Below are 15556 nucleotides of genomic sequence, written 5' to 3'. Positions count from 1 at the left end.
AAACAAAAAAGCGGTCTGCACCCTAATGTTTATTGCAGCTCAATTCACAACAGCTAAGACCTGGAACCAACCTAAATGCCCATCAACGGTAGACTGGATAAAGAAATTATGGGATATGTACTCTTTAGAATACTATACAGCAGTAAAATCAATGAAATCCATCCGTACATTTGCAACAAAATGGAGGAATCTGGAACATATCATGCTGAGTGAAATAAGCCAGTCCCAAAGGGACAAATATCATATGTTCTCCCTGATTGGTGACAACTGACTGAACACCAAAAAGGAAACCTGTTGAAGTGAAATGGACACTATGAGAAATGGTGTCTTGATCTGCCACACCCTTACTGTTAATGAACAACTTAATACGTTATCCCTCCTAGTATTTTTTTTGTCTGTTCTACTTAACACTATTGGTATAATTCTGTAATTAATAGACAGTTATCCTTAAGTGTTGAAATTTAACTGAAAAGTTATCCCTGTTAAATATAAGAGTGGGAATAAGAGAGGGAAGAGATGTACAATTTGGGACATGCTCAAGCTGACTTGCCCCAAACGGTAGAGTTAGAAACATACCAGGGGATTCCAATTTAATCCCATCAAGGTGGCATGTACCAATGCCATCTCACTAGTCCAAGTGATCAATTTCTGTTCACAATTATCATAATGGTAGGACTAAGAGCCAAAGGGATCACATAAACAAGAATAGTGTCTCTAATACTAACCGATAGAATAAAAAAGGGGAGAACGATCCAACATGGGAAGCGAGATGCACAGCAGACTGATAAAATGGCGGATGTCCTAAACAGCACTCTGGCCTCAGAATCAGCCATAAAGGCATTCGGATCTGGCTGAAAAGCCCATGAGAGTATTTCAGGCATGGAAAGCCAAGACACTTTGGCAAAAAAAAAAAAAAAAAAAAAAAAAAAAAAAAAAAACAACAAACACCTAAATGAAAGATCTCCGCAAGTGAGATCCCAGTGGAAAGAACAGGTCTTCAAAGAAGGAGGTACCTTTCTCTGAAGGGAGGAGAGAACTTCCACTTTGACTATGACCTTGTCTAAATATGATCAGAGTCGGTGAACTCAAAAGGCTTCCATAACCTTGGAAACTCATGACTGGAGCCTAGGGTGATTACTGATGCCATAAACAGGAGTGTCAATTTGTAAAGTCAACAACAGGAGTCACTGTGCACTCTCTCCTCATGTAAGATCTCTGTCCTGAATGTGCTGTACATTGAGATTTAATGCTATAACGTGTACTCAAACAGTATTTTTCACTTTATGTTTCTGTGTGGGTTCAAACTGTTGAAATCTTTACTTAATGTATACTAAACTGATCTTCTGTATATAAAGAAAATTGAAAATGAATCTTGATATGAATGGAAGGAGAGAAAGAGCAGGAAGGGGGAGAGTTGTGGGTGGGAGGAAAGTCATGGGGGGGGGAGCCATTGTAATCCATAAGCTGTACTTTGGAAATTTATATTCATTAAATAAAAGTTAAAAAATTTTTTTAAAAAAACTAAATTGATCAATGGCATTGAAATTAAAATAATCAATGGTATAGAATCCCATAGGATAGTCACAGCTCTGTAACCATAGGTAATCTTTCAAAAGGATGCCACTAGCTAATCTCCACAACTGATGCTTTAGCCCTAGGGGTCATCTAGAACTTCTCAAGGGCAATTCTAAACAATTACATATTGCATTTAAAGAAAGAGAGGTTTCTCTCATCTAATTCCTAATGGGAGTTTTCCATAGGAAACAGAATTGGGAAGGAAAACTGACAGTATACATGATTGTCAACCTCTGCTACAAAAGTTGAAGAAGAAAATTACCATGGACTATGAGGCCAGAGATTTTCACATCTGAAATTCAGAATAGTTGAAGAGGTGCCTGTGTTAACAAGACATAAAAGTCACAAAAATTATACATTTGTTGACCATAAACACAGATACTAAATCCCAAAATACTATCAATGAGCCAGAAAGGAGGTAGCTCAGGAATTTTACTGAACACATGGAATTCATTTCCCCCAATCAATCATATGAGACAAAACTGGAATAGTCCCAGAAGGGATTGTTTAGAGCTTTTTTGTCCATGAGTTTACCATAAAAAGAGAGTAGTGTCCATCCACAGAGACCATCACAGCGGGAAACAGCCAAGTTCCTCCAAGCATGTGTTCTTGTGTCACTGACAGTCACTCAGCAGACTCTATGGAATGCCACCACTGGTGTTTTTATCTGCCTTGGCACAGTGCCTGATACACAGTGGGTGCTCATGCATATTTGTTCAATGACAGCAGATTTAATCTGCCCCCTCCAAATCATCATCAATTGTTATTCTGCTGTGTCACTGCTCTTACAGTGAGGAAAAACTGGAAGACAAAGTCCCTTACCAGAATTCTAATCCCCCAAACATAAAATATGGACCTCGTCCCCTTACAGAAACATTAAAAAGATTATTAGAGTCATTAAAATATTCTTGAATTTGTGAAGAAAAAATAATAGTATGAAACACCAGGTAATTTTACTAAAAGAAGCACATAGCAGGTCTTCAATTAATGTCATCCATTAAATGTGTCTGCACTTTTAATTTAAAGCTCCATTTCAAAGAATCTCATAGTATCCCACCTTCTCCTCCTCCATCTAACAACTGTTTAATAATAATGTCTGTTGTGTACCAGTCACTTTTTCACAAGGTATGTGACAATTATAAGTTGTAACTCAAGTTCTATCTTATCTTTGAAGAAATAAAATTTATTTATTGGACACTGAATCGCCCCTTCCTTTCTCCCTCCCATCTTTTCCTGTGTGGAAGACACCCAAGAACAGCCCTTGCAAGTGGTTCACAATGGACGGCTACCATGCCCAGACTGCCAAAATCCGTGAACAACACGAGGCAGATACCATGCTATAAAACACACTGACGTGATGGCTTTAACAGACCTGCATGTAAAAAGTCTCAAGGTAGTTCTCTCCCACACAGCCCCGGGATCTTTGAAGCCTTTTCCTGAACCATAAGGAATGAGCCATGTATTTATCACATTTCTTCACTGGCCTTCTGGAACCCACGCTTGCAGCTACAGGGAATAAGAACCGAGACCTTCTAGAAGTCCCTTGCTGTCTCATCACATATCACTCCAAGAAGAATGCCAAAGGACACTGTATCCTAGGAATCCAAGCTTGCTCTCTGGGAACCATTCTGATCCCCTGCTGAGAAACAGAGTCAAAGTCCTCACACTTCAACTCCGCACAGTGGATAAAACTAGCACGGCAAAGCAGAACATTCCCTTCCCAGAGTAACCGGATGCAGGGAGACAAAGAAACACAAAAAATGAAAGCACCTGGCTCCTGGCTCCTGCCATCGGATCAGCGCGGTGCGCCAGCCGCAGCGCGCCGGCCGCGGCGGCCATTGGAGGGTGAACCAACGGCAAAGGAAGACCTTTCTCTCTGTCTCTCTCTCTCACTGTCCACTCTGCCTGTCAAAAAATAAAAAAAATAATAAAAATAAAAAAAAGTGGACAGAAAAATAATACTTTCTAACAATAGTTCCCACAGAAAGTATTTTTTTTTATTTTTAAAAAGCTCAAATACACATACACACAAATACCTAAATAACAGTACAATAAATATTGGTATATTCCTTATCTCCATTCAAGGGAACTTCAAAAAATTCATGGAAAAGCAGAATTAAAAGATAAGTTTATATTATGACAAGAAAAAACTTGAAATCCATGCAATGACGGGGGGTCTTCAAAAAGTTCAAGGAAAATATGTATTATGAAGAATTACTTCAAAAATTTTTCACCAAAATGAATTTATCTTTTCAACCCATTTTCCCACAAACGTTTTCACGGCCCATTCTACACCAACTATTAACCAGTTTGATGTGTATGTCTCAGCTCTCTCTGTAAACACTGCTATGGTCTAAATGTTTCTGTCCCCCCCTCCCAAAATGCATATGTTGAAATCCTATCCCCCAGAGCCAGCACTGTGGCGCAGTGAGTTAATTCCCTGACCTGAAGCGCCGGCATCCATATGGTCGCCGGTTCTAGTCCCAGCTGCTCCATTTCCAATCCAACTCTCTGCCATGGCCTGGGAAAGCAGTAGAAGATGCCCAAGTCCTTGGGTCCCTGCACCCACGTGGGAGACCTGGAAAAAGCTCCTGGCTCCTGGCTCTGGATCAGCACAGTACTGGCCATTGCAGCCAACTGGGGAGTGAACCATCAGATGAAAGACCTCTCTCTCTCTCTCTCTCTCTCTCTCTCTCTTCCTCTCCTATCTTTGTGTAACTCTCTCAAGTAAAAAATAAAATAAATCTTTAAAAAAAAATCCTAACCCCAATTTTAGGAGGTGGGGCCTTTGAGAGGTGATTAGCTCATGCAGTGCAGCTCTCATGAATGGAATTAGTGCTCTTATAAAAGAGGCGCCAGAGACACCCCGTGCCTTCCCAATGCATGAGAACACCAGAAGAAGCTGCCATTGTGAATAAGGAAGTGGGCTGTCGCCAGACGCTGAATCTGCTGGAACCCTGGTCTTGGACTTCCCAGGCTTCAGACATTAAGAAATATACAAGCTGTTTGAAAAGCCACACAGTCTACTATACTAAGACAGGTACCTACACTCACTTCCTCTGCTAAGCCATTGAGATCATGTCGTGCACCATGTAAGGCTTTGCCCTTAAGCATTTTAGCACTTAACTGTCATGAAGAGGAGCTGGCACTCACACTGCTCAACACCATTCCCAGGCCTTCAGGAGGAGTCTGGATAACAAGTTCCAAATCAGACTTAGCTGGAAAGAAAAAGAATGTAGAGTTACACAGCAGAGTGGGTGGCCACAGATCACAAGAGCCTACGATACATTTTATGAACAAATAGAAGAAAGAAGTTCCAAGCCTCCAATTATAAATTTGTGTCAAAGAAGTGTTGATTGCTCTAATTTAATCAGTATACAATATATATGAAATGTCACACTATAGTCTGTAAATAGTACAATTAGGAAAAATTAAAAACACATTTAAAATATATGTAAGTTTTAACTTAACGTTTTGCATTTAAATCATGCACCTCAACTAGACTTCCATATTCTAAAATTTCATCTTAGAACTAGATAGATTCTCCATTTTGCCTGTGAATCATGAAGCACAATTATAAAACCTCTGAGGACTTCCTAAAAAAGGTGCCCAGAAAGTTCAAGAAAAGTGTGCACGACAGAAAACTATGCATGGAGACAAGCATTGTGGCACAGCAGCACAAGCTGCCACCTGCACCAATAGTATTCCATATCAAAGTGTAGGTCTGAGTTCAGGCTGCTCCACTTTGAATCCAGCTTCCTGCTAATGCACTTAGGAAGACAGTGGAAAATGGCCCAGGCACTTGGGCCCCTGCTACTCATGTGGGAGACAAAGATTAAGTTTCATGCTTCTGGATTCAATGTAGCCCAGCCCTGGCCACTGCACCCATTTAGGAAGTGAACCAGAGAATATAAGATTTCACTGTCTCTCTCTATGTCTACCTCTCCCTCCGTGTCCCTCTGCCTTTCAAATAAATAAAATAAATCTTAAAAAATGGGGGGGGGGCGGCATTGTGGCTCACTTGGTTAATCCTGCACGTGCCATGCCAGCATCCCATATGGGCACTGGTTTCTAGTCCCGGCTGCTCCTATTCCAGTCCAGCTCTCTACTGCGGCCCAGGAAGGCAATGGAGGATGGCCCAAGTGCTTAGGCCCTGCACCCGCATGGGAGACCAGGAGGAAGCACCTGGCTCCTGGCTTCGGATTGGCGCAGCTCCGGCCATAGCAGCCATTTGTGGGGTGAACCAACGGAAGGAAGACCTTTCTCTCTGTCTCTCTCTCTCACTGTCTAACTCTGCCTGTCAAAAAATAAATAAAAATAAAAATAAGAAAGGAAACTAAGCTCTGAGTTTAAAAAACAGTTTTGCACCAAAAAATAGCTTTTCATTCCATTTCCCATGAATTTTTTTAAGTTTCTTCATACATAAACTTGCCACTGCAGAAGCAGCCTACACACAAAATAGAGCTTGTTCTTTAGAAGATGCACCTCGGTAACTTAAACAATAGAACTTACTTGAAATCCCTCTGCGCAGCCCCTGGCTGGAACATCTGTCCTGACCTGCAGTCATAAAAGTTCTTTGTTTTAACAATGTTCCTGCTGTTTTTGGTCCCAGTGTCACCCTTTCAGGTTCTTTCTTAGGTACTTGCCCAAAGAACTGTGTGTACACTAGAAAGACCGGTTCTCTTTCAAAACTGGCAGATGAAAATCTGCCCAACTGTTTTGTACATTTATCAAGGATTAAGGGAGCCTAATTTTGCTCATGTGCCTTTCCACCTTCTAAATCTATCAGTGGATTTCATTCAAGTGGACCATCTGGTGATCAGAATCCACATCTGAAGGACTGACTCAGGACATCCTATTTCGTGTTATCTGAATCTGACAGTTTAAATATTAGGGATGGTGCTATAACCAGGATTTATTTAAATAGCCTATCAACCTATAAGAAAGACTTACAATCAAAGCACATTAAATCAAAAAAATGTAAATGCTATATTTAAACATCTCTGAAAAGAGGAAGTCACTATCCATTCTGCTAGAATCAGCACTTTTTCTTCCAGTCAACTATGAAAGATGTACAAAAGTAAATCAAGGTATTTTGTTTTGACTAAGACTTTAGAAATAAATGGCTTTGTAGATAGAGAAGTAGTTGCATTTGTAAGTAATAACTATATTCAAATAAATTACAAGAAATAATTTAATGACATCATCCAACATTGAAGCTATTCTCAAATTGCTCCATTTGTCCCCCAAATGTCTTTTATAGCTTTTTTTAAAAAATTCAGGATTTAACCAATCCACATGTTACATTTGGATGTTGTATTTCTTTAGTCTTCCATTGTCACCCTCTGATGTTCATGACACTAAGACTTTGGCTGTACTGAAGCCAGCTGGTCTACAGAATGTTCCACACTCTGAAATTCTTTGATGGTTGCCCCATGCTTAGATTTAGACGAAACATCTCTGGTGATGACTCCACCTAGGTGATACGGTGTCCTTCCTGCTGTGTAACACCTGGAGGCACCTAATGTTAGACCAACCAGTCACTGCTAGGCCTCAAGTACAACGCGAACTGCTAGATCTCTCTCCATAGAGACATGGCTTGTTCTACTGTAATAAGGAACATCATGGGACGATACTTTGAAACTGTGTGAACATTCTGTTCATCGACAATCTTGTACCCTATCATTTTAGATTTCAAAAATATTTCTCACTGAAATCAGTCATTGCACTGACAAGTTCATATAACAGAGTTTTATAAAAGGAATTTATTTATTTATTTAATTTAAAGATACTGTTACAGAGAGGGAGACACACACATGAGAGAGAGAGAATCCTCCATCCTCTGGTTCACGGCCCAAACAGCCATAACAGCCAGGCCTAGACACACTGAAGCCAGGAGTCGGGAACTCTATCTGAGTCTCCCATATGGATGCAGGCGCCCAAGCACCTGAGCCATCTTTTGCTGCTTTCGCAGGCACGTGAGTAGAGAGCTGGATCAGCAGTGGACCAGCAGCTGGGACTTGAACAGGAGCTCATAGGGGATGCAGGTGTCATAGCTGCTAGGCCACAACTCCAGTCCCATAACAGAAAATTTCTAATTCTATCATTCTTTCTGCATTTATTAGTGACATTCTACTTTAAGGAACAGTTTATTTGCTCTCTTTCTCTTTCATTTTGTTATCACAGAATCAAGGAATTTTTGTATTTGCTATATTTTATTAGTATTATTATGGTTTTTGAAGCTCAAGTGGTCCCAACTGTGGTTAATATGAGCTTTATTTCAACATGTCCCCTTTATTCATGGGACATTTTCTTGGTTTCTAGATAAGATACTCCAGGATAAACCAAGGCCTTTCCTCCCTCAGATAGGGAATCAGTCATTTCTCCAAGAAGCACTAACTGATTTTAAGTGATTTCAGTAAATAATAGGCACTATATGTGCTCACATTTAGGAGGTAACTGATTTGAACTGAAAGCACAAACCTCAGAATCTTTCTAAGCTGTCAAACAAATAAGGTGATTAAGAAATAAAATTAGGGACCAGTGCTGTGGTATAGCAGGTAAAGCCGCCACCTAAAGTGCCGACACCCCATGTGGGCGCCAGTTCAAGTCCTAGCTGTTCCACTTCTGATCCAGGTCCCTGCTGATGTGCCTGGGAAAGCAGTGGAAGATGACCCAAGCCTTGGGCCCCTGCATGTACACGGGAGAAGCAGCTCCTGGCTCCTAGCTTTGGATCAGCCTGGCTCCAATCGTTGTAGCCATCTGGGAAGCGAACCAGCAGGTGGCGAAGACCAGGGTCTCTCCTTCTCTCTAACTCTGCCTTTCAAATAAATAAATAAATCTTTAGAGAAAGAAATAAAAATTAACAGTGAATTTCCACTGTATTTCCACTAATGTGTATAACAATGCTCATATGTCTGATAATTTAAAACTACACAGGCCGGCACCACGGCTCACTAGGCTAATCCTCCACCTGCGGCGCCAGCATCCCGGGTTCTAGTCCTGGTTGGGGCGCCGGATTCTGTTCCAGTTGCTCCTCTTGAGTCCAGCTCTCTGCTGTGGCCTGGGAAGGCAGTGGAGGATGGCCCAAGTTCTTGGGCCCTGCACCCACGTGGGGTGTGGGAGACCAGGAGGAAGCACCTGGCTCCTGGCTTCAGATCAGTGGGGTGCACCAGCCGCAGCAGCCACTGGGGGGTGAACAAATGGAAAAGGAAGACCTTTCTCTCTGTCTCTCTCTGTCTAACTCTGCCTGTCAAAAAATAAAAATAAAAAAGGTACACATTATTTTTGTTGATAAAAAAAATCAATAATATAAATCATCGCAATTTTAAGATATGGATACATATCGTGTGTATTCTACTTGGGTACTAACTTTATCATCTGGGTTATATTCTGCTTCAGACAATTATAAAATAAACTCACCTTCTTGGAGTTCAACCTGACTGATACGAGGTGAAGTGGATCAAAGCCTTACAAACAGACAAGGAAAAGCTCCTATGTTAAACTCTTCTGGAGGTGATTTTTGACACATCTTATTCCCCCGTTTGGTGCTGCTACTGCTCCAGCACTTACTCTTCACATAAGCTTCTAGCATGTCCTGAGTCTTAGGGGGCAAATGCTGCAGCAGAAGTGAAGAGCCATGATGCCTGAAGTTTAGATCTTTTAAGATCAATCCCATTCACAATAGCTACAAAAACAATCAGATACCTTGGAATAAACTTAACCAAGGACGTTAAAGATCTCTATGATGAAAATTCCAAAACCTTAAAGAAAGAAATCGAAGAGGATACCAAGAAATGGAAATATCTTCCATGCTCATGGATTGGAAGAATCAATATCATCAAAATGTCCATTCTCCCAAAAGCAATTTACAGATTCAATGCAATACCAATCAAGATACCAAAGACATTCTTCTCAGATCTGGAAAAAATGATGCTGAAATTTATATGGAGACACAGGAGACCTCGAATAGCTAAAGCAATCTTGTACAACAAAAACAAAGCTGGAGGCATCACAATACCAGATTTCAGGACATACTACAGGGAAGTTGTAATCAAAACAGCATGGTACTGGTACAGAAACAGATGGATAGACCAATGGAACAGAATTGAAACACCAGAAATCAACCCAAACATCTATAGCCAACTCATATTTGATCAAGGATCCAAAACCAATTCCTGGAGCAAGGACAGTCTATTCAATAAATGGTGCTGGGAAAACTGGATTTCCATGTGCAGAATCAGGAAGAAAGACCCCTACCTTACGCCTTACACAAAAATCCACTCAACATGGATTAAAGACCTAAATCTACGACCTGACACCATCAAATTATTAGAGAGCATTGGAAAAACCCTGCAAGATATAGGTACCGGTAATGACTTCTTGGAAAACACCCCAGAAGCACAGGCAGTCAAAGCCAAAGATAACATTTGGGATTACATCAAATTGAGAAGTTTCTGTACTGCAAAAGAAACAGTCAGGAAAGCGAAGAGACAATAGACAGAATGGGAAAATATATTTGCAAACTATGCAACAGATAAAGGGTTGATAACCAGAATCTACAAAGAAATCAGGAAACTCCACAACATCAAAACAAACTTAAGAGATGGGCCAAGGACCTCAATAGACATTTTTCAAAAGAGGAAATCCAAATGGCCAACGGACACATGAAAAAATGTTCAAGATCACTAGCAATCAGGGAAATGCAAATCAAAACCACAAGGAGGTTCCACCTCACCCCAGTTAGAATGGCTCACATTCAGAAATCTACCAACAATATATGCTGGCGAGGATGTGGGGAAAAAGGGACACTAACCCACTGTTGGTAGGAATGCAAACTGGTCAAGCCACTATGGAAGTCAGTCTGGAAATTCCTCAGAAACCTGATTATAACCCTACCATTCAACACAGCCATCCCACTACTTGGAATTTACCCAAAGGAAATTAAATTGGCAAACAAAAAAGCTGTCTGCACATTAATGTTTATTGCAGCTCAATTCACAACAGCTAAGACCTGGGACCAACCCAAATGCCCATCAACAGTAGACTGGATAAAGAAATTATCGGACATGTACTCTATAGAATACTATACAGCAGTCAAAAACAACGAAACCCAGTCATTTGCAACAAGATGGAGGAATTTGGAAAACATCATGCTGAGTGAATTAAGCCAGTCCCAAAGGGACAAATATTATATGTTCTCCCTGATCGATGACAACTAACTGAGCACCAAAGGGGAAACTTGATGAAATGAAATGGACACTATGAGAAACAGTGACTTGATCAGCTCTTGTCCTGACGGTTGATGTACAATGTAATACTTTATCCATTTTAGTTTTTTTTTTTTTTGTTCTAGTACCATTGGTTGAACTCTGTAATTAACACACAGTTATTCTTAGGGTTTAAATTTTAACTGAAAAGTGATCCCTGTTAGGAATTTGGAAAACATTATGCTGAGTGAAATAAGCCAGTCCCTAAGGGACAAATACCACTTGTTCTCCTTGATAGGTGACAACTAACTGAGCACCAAAAAGGAAACCTGTTAAAGTGAAATGAACACTATGAGAAACGGTGACTTGATCAGCCCTCACCCTGACTGTTGATGAGCAACTTGATATGTTATCCCTCTTAGTATTTTTTTTGTTTGTTCTACTTAATACTTTTGGTTGAATACTGTAATCAATACACAATTCTTCTTAAGTGCTGAAACTTAACTGAAAAGTGATCCCTGTTAAACATAAGAGTAGGAATAAGAGAGGGAAGAGATGTACAATTTGGGACATGCTCAAGCTGACTTACCTCAAATGGTAGAGTTAGAAACATACCAGGGGATTCCAAGTCAATCCCATCAAGGTGGCATGTACCAATGGCATCTCACTAGTCCCAGTGATCAATTTCTGTTCACAATTGATCATAATGATAGGACTAAGAACCAAAGGGATCACATAAACAAGACTAGTGTCTGCAAATACTAGCTGATAGAAAATAAAGGGAGAGAACGATCCAACATGGGAAGTGAGATACACAGCAGACCCATAGAATGGCAGATGTCCTAAACAGCACTCTGGCCTCAGAATCAGCCCTTAAGGCATGCGGATCCAGCTGAAAAGCCCATGAGAGTATGGAAAGTCAAGACACTCTGGGGGAAAAAAAACCTAAATGAAAGATCTCCGCAGGAGCCAAGATGGCGGAATAGTGAGGGCGCGCACCGATAGTCCAGGAAAATTTAGTTTAATAAAAGGGGAGTTACGGTAGCCTCAGAAAAAAGAACCAGGAAAATATTGCAGAGGAAACCCTTCTGGATTGAGTGGTCGTGAATCGGAGGACCTACTGGGAGAACAAGGTCGCCCACTGCGCGGAAGCCAAGCCGCGGGACCGAGCCGCGGAAGCCGAGCCGCGGGACCGAGCTGCGCAAGCTGAGCTGTGGGACCGAGCTGCGCAAGCCGAGCTGCGGGACCGAGCTGCTGGAACGCGAGGTGAGCCGAACCTCAATAGCCCGAGACACCGGCAGGCAAGCAGAGAGAGGACACTAGAGGGAACGACCCCCGGGGCGGGGAGGGGACTTCACCAGGCTACCTGGAAGAGAGAGAGAGGAAAAAAAAAAAAAGGTGACTGGTACAGACACGGGTTTCTCTCTCTCTGCTCACCTCTCAAGGGCGAGCAAGACAAAGAGCAGGCGCCATCTTGGACATACGTCATAAGCAGAGCGACCTCAGGTCTGCACCGGCCCTGAGCCTAGCAGAAAAACCTGACTCTGGGCGGGGCAAATTAACAGGAGATTAGGACCTAGTAAATTTGTGGTGCTACTGAACTGAGACTGTGAAAAAAGAGACGGTGGGGGAGAGAACTCATGGAAATCACGTGAGCACTCTCCAGAGACGCTACAATTCTGTAACTTTGGCAACCCAGTGGGAGACTGAAGGAGAATTTGAGCCCACTCTGAGGGCAGAACAGATTCCCTGTGTGGTCTTTGGGAAAGAGCTTCCGATCTCTGGCTCCTGTGGGTATATCATTTGCCTGCTAACTACCTCCAACTTCGTTCAGCTGTGCGGAATTACTTCCCTTTTGAATCAAAAAAAAAAAAAAGAGAGAGAGAGAGAGATTTACCACACCTAACCTGGGAGTGTCACCTTTGGCACACCAAACAGAGCTCTCAGGCCACACCCATCTCAAGCCCTAAGGCTCCATCAAAAACAGATAGTCCACTTAATCTAGAGTCATAGTATAACAAGAAAAAGCACCACAGTGAAGAAACCAAGTATCCCCAATATGCCAAATAACAAACGCAAAAACCGAGGTAATAAAAACAAGGAAGTCACCATGACGCCCTCAAATGAAAAAGACACCCCAATTCAAGATTATGAAGATGATGAGTTAGAAGAAATGCAAGAAGCAGATCTCAAAAAATTGATAAGAACATTAAGAAGTTCTCAAAAACAAATTCTTGAACTACAGAAATCCTTAATGGACAAGATAGAAAATCTCTCTCGTGAAAATGAAATATTAAAGAGGAATCAAAATGAAACGAAACAACTAGTACAACAGGAAACTGGGATAGTGACTGAAGTGAAGAATTCAATAGATCAAATGAAAAACACAATAGAGAGCCTTACAAACAGAATGGGTGAAGCAGAAGAGAGAATATCGGACTTAGAAGACAGAGAACAGGAAAGGATACAGTCAGACCAAAGAAAAGAAGAGGAAATTAGGAACCTAAAACATATTGTCGGGAATCTTCAGGATACTATTAAAAAACCCAACATTCGGGTTCTAGGAGTTCCTGAAGGCATGGAGAGGGAGAAAGGATTAGAAGGCCTTTTTAGTGAGATATTAGCAGAAAATTTCCCAGGTTTGGAGAAGGGCAGAGACATCCTAGTACAGGAAGCTCACAGAACCCCTAATAAACACGACCAAAAGAGATCCTCACCACGACACGTTGTAATTAAACTCTCCACAGTGAAACATAAAGAAAAGATCCTAAAATGTGCAAGAGAGAAACGTCAGATTACTCTCAGAGGATCTCCAATCAGACTCACAGCTGACTTCTCATCAGAAACTCTACAAGCTAGGAGAGAATGGTGAGATATAGCCCAGGTACTAAGAGAGAACAACTGCCAGCCCAGAATATTATATCCTGCAAAGCTATCATTTGTGAATGAAGGTGAAATAAAGACTTTTCATAGCAAACAGAAATTGAAAGAATTTGTTGCCACTCGTCCAGCCCTGCAAAAGATGCTTAAAGATGTGTTACACACAGAAACACAGAAACACGGTCATCAATATGAAAGAAGGTAAAGGAAGGAAACCAAGGAAAGAAACCTCACAGCAAAAGATCACAGGGAATTCAAAGCATGTATTAGAACTTATCTTTGGCAAATGGCAGGGCAAAGTTACCACTTATCATTAGTCACATTGAACGTGAATGGCCTGAACTGTCCAGTTAAAAGACACCGATTGGCTGATTGGGTTAAGGAACAAAACCCATCTATTTGCTGCTTACAAGAAACACATCTTTCCAACAAAGATCCATACAGAATGAAAGGGAAAGGCTAGAAAAAGATATACCATGCCAACAGAAATGAAAAAAGAGCAGGCGTAGCCATCTTAATTTCAGTCAACATAAACTTTACCACAAAAACCATTAAGAGAGACAAAGAGGGACACTACATAATGATTAAGGGATCAATTCAACAAGAAGATATAACAATTATCAATGTATAGGCACCTAACTACAGGGCACCGGTTTATCTAAAAGATTTGTTAACGGACTTAAAGGGAGACTTAGACCCCAATACAATAGTACTGGGGGACTTCAATACTCCACTCTCAGAAATAGACAGATCAATAGGACAGAAGATCAACAAGGATACAGTAGATTTAAACGACACTATAGCCCAAATGGATCTAACAGATATATACAGAACTTTCAATCCTACAGCTAAAGATTTTACATTCTTCTCAGCAGTACATGGAACCTTCTCTAGGTTTGACCACATACTAGGCCATAAAGCGAGTCTCAGCAAATTCTAAAGAATTAGAATCATACCATGCAGCTTCTCAGACCATAAAGGAATGAAGTTGGAAATTAGCAACTCAGGAATCCCTAGAGCATATGCAAACACATGGAGATTGAACAACATGCTCCTGAATGAACAATGGGTCATAGAAGAAATCAAAAGAGAAATCAAAAACTTTCTGGAAGTAAATGAGGATAACAGCACAACATACCAAAACTTATGGGACGCAGCAAAAGCAGTGTTAAGAGGAAAGTTTATATCAATAGGTGCCTACATCAAGAAATTGGAAAGGCACCAAATAGATGAGCCTTCAATTCACCTCAAGGATTTAGAAAACCTACAGCAAACCAGACCCAAATCTAGTAGGAGAAGAGAAATAATTAAAATCAGAGAAGAAATCAACAGGATTGAATCAAGAAAAACATTACAAAAAATCAGCCAAACGAGGAGCTGGTTTTTTGAAAAAATAAACAAAATTGACACCCCATTGGCCCAACTAACTAAAAAAAGAAGAGAAAAGACCCAAATCAATAAAATCAGAGATGAAAAAGGAAATGTAACAACAGACACCACAGAAATAAAAAGAATCATCAGAAATTACTACAAGGACTTGTATGCCAGCAAACAGGGAAACCTATCAGAAATGGATAGATTCCTGGACACATGCAACCTACCTAAATTGAACCAGGAAGACATCGAAAGCCTAAACAGACCCATAACTGAGACAGAAATTGAAACAGTAATAAAGGCCCTCCCAACAAAGAAAAGCCCAGGACCAGATGGATTCACTGCTGAATTCTACCAGACATTTAAAGAAGAACTAACTCCAATTCTTCTCAAACTATTCAGAACAATCGAAGAAGAGGGAATCCTCCCCAATTCTTTCTATGAAGCCAGCATCACCTTAATTCCTAAGCCGGAAAAAGATGCAGCACTGAAAGAGAATTACAGACCAATATCCTTGA

At 40.9% G+C, this 15556-nt stretch overlaps 1 long non-coding RNA gene across 10 annotated transcripts in view; it reads right to left on the bottom strand.

The window, feature by feature from the left end:
• Positions 1 to 15556, bottom strand: part of LOC149124939 (uncharacterized) — a 201166-nt gene that overhangs the window by 121343 nt on the left and 64267 nt on the right. For 3 of the 10 annotated variants that reach the window (XR_016211759.1, XR_016211757.1, XR_016211760.1), the window contains exon 2: positions 4729 to 4793. The exons of 5 other annotated variants lie outside the window; for them this stretch is intronic. This is a non-coding gene — a long non-coding RNA (uncharacterized LOC149124939). Of the gene's footprint in view, positions 1 to 4702; positions 4794 to 15556 lie in introns of all 10 variants that reach the window. 2 more of the 10 variants (XR_016211758.1, XR_016211761.1) reach the window with 1 other exon arrangement.

The sequence above is a fragment of the Oryctolagus cuniculus genome, chromosome 8, assembly GCF_051225735.1.
Source record: "Oryctolagus cuniculus isolate XC-2025 breed Fujian yellow rabbit chromosome 8, ASM5122573v1, whole genome shotgun sequence".
NCBI lineage: Eukaryota > Metazoa > Chordata > Mammalia > Lagomorpha > Leporidae > Oryctolagus > Oryctolagus cuniculus.
This window is presented reverse-complemented; position numbering and strand designations above follow the sequence as displayed.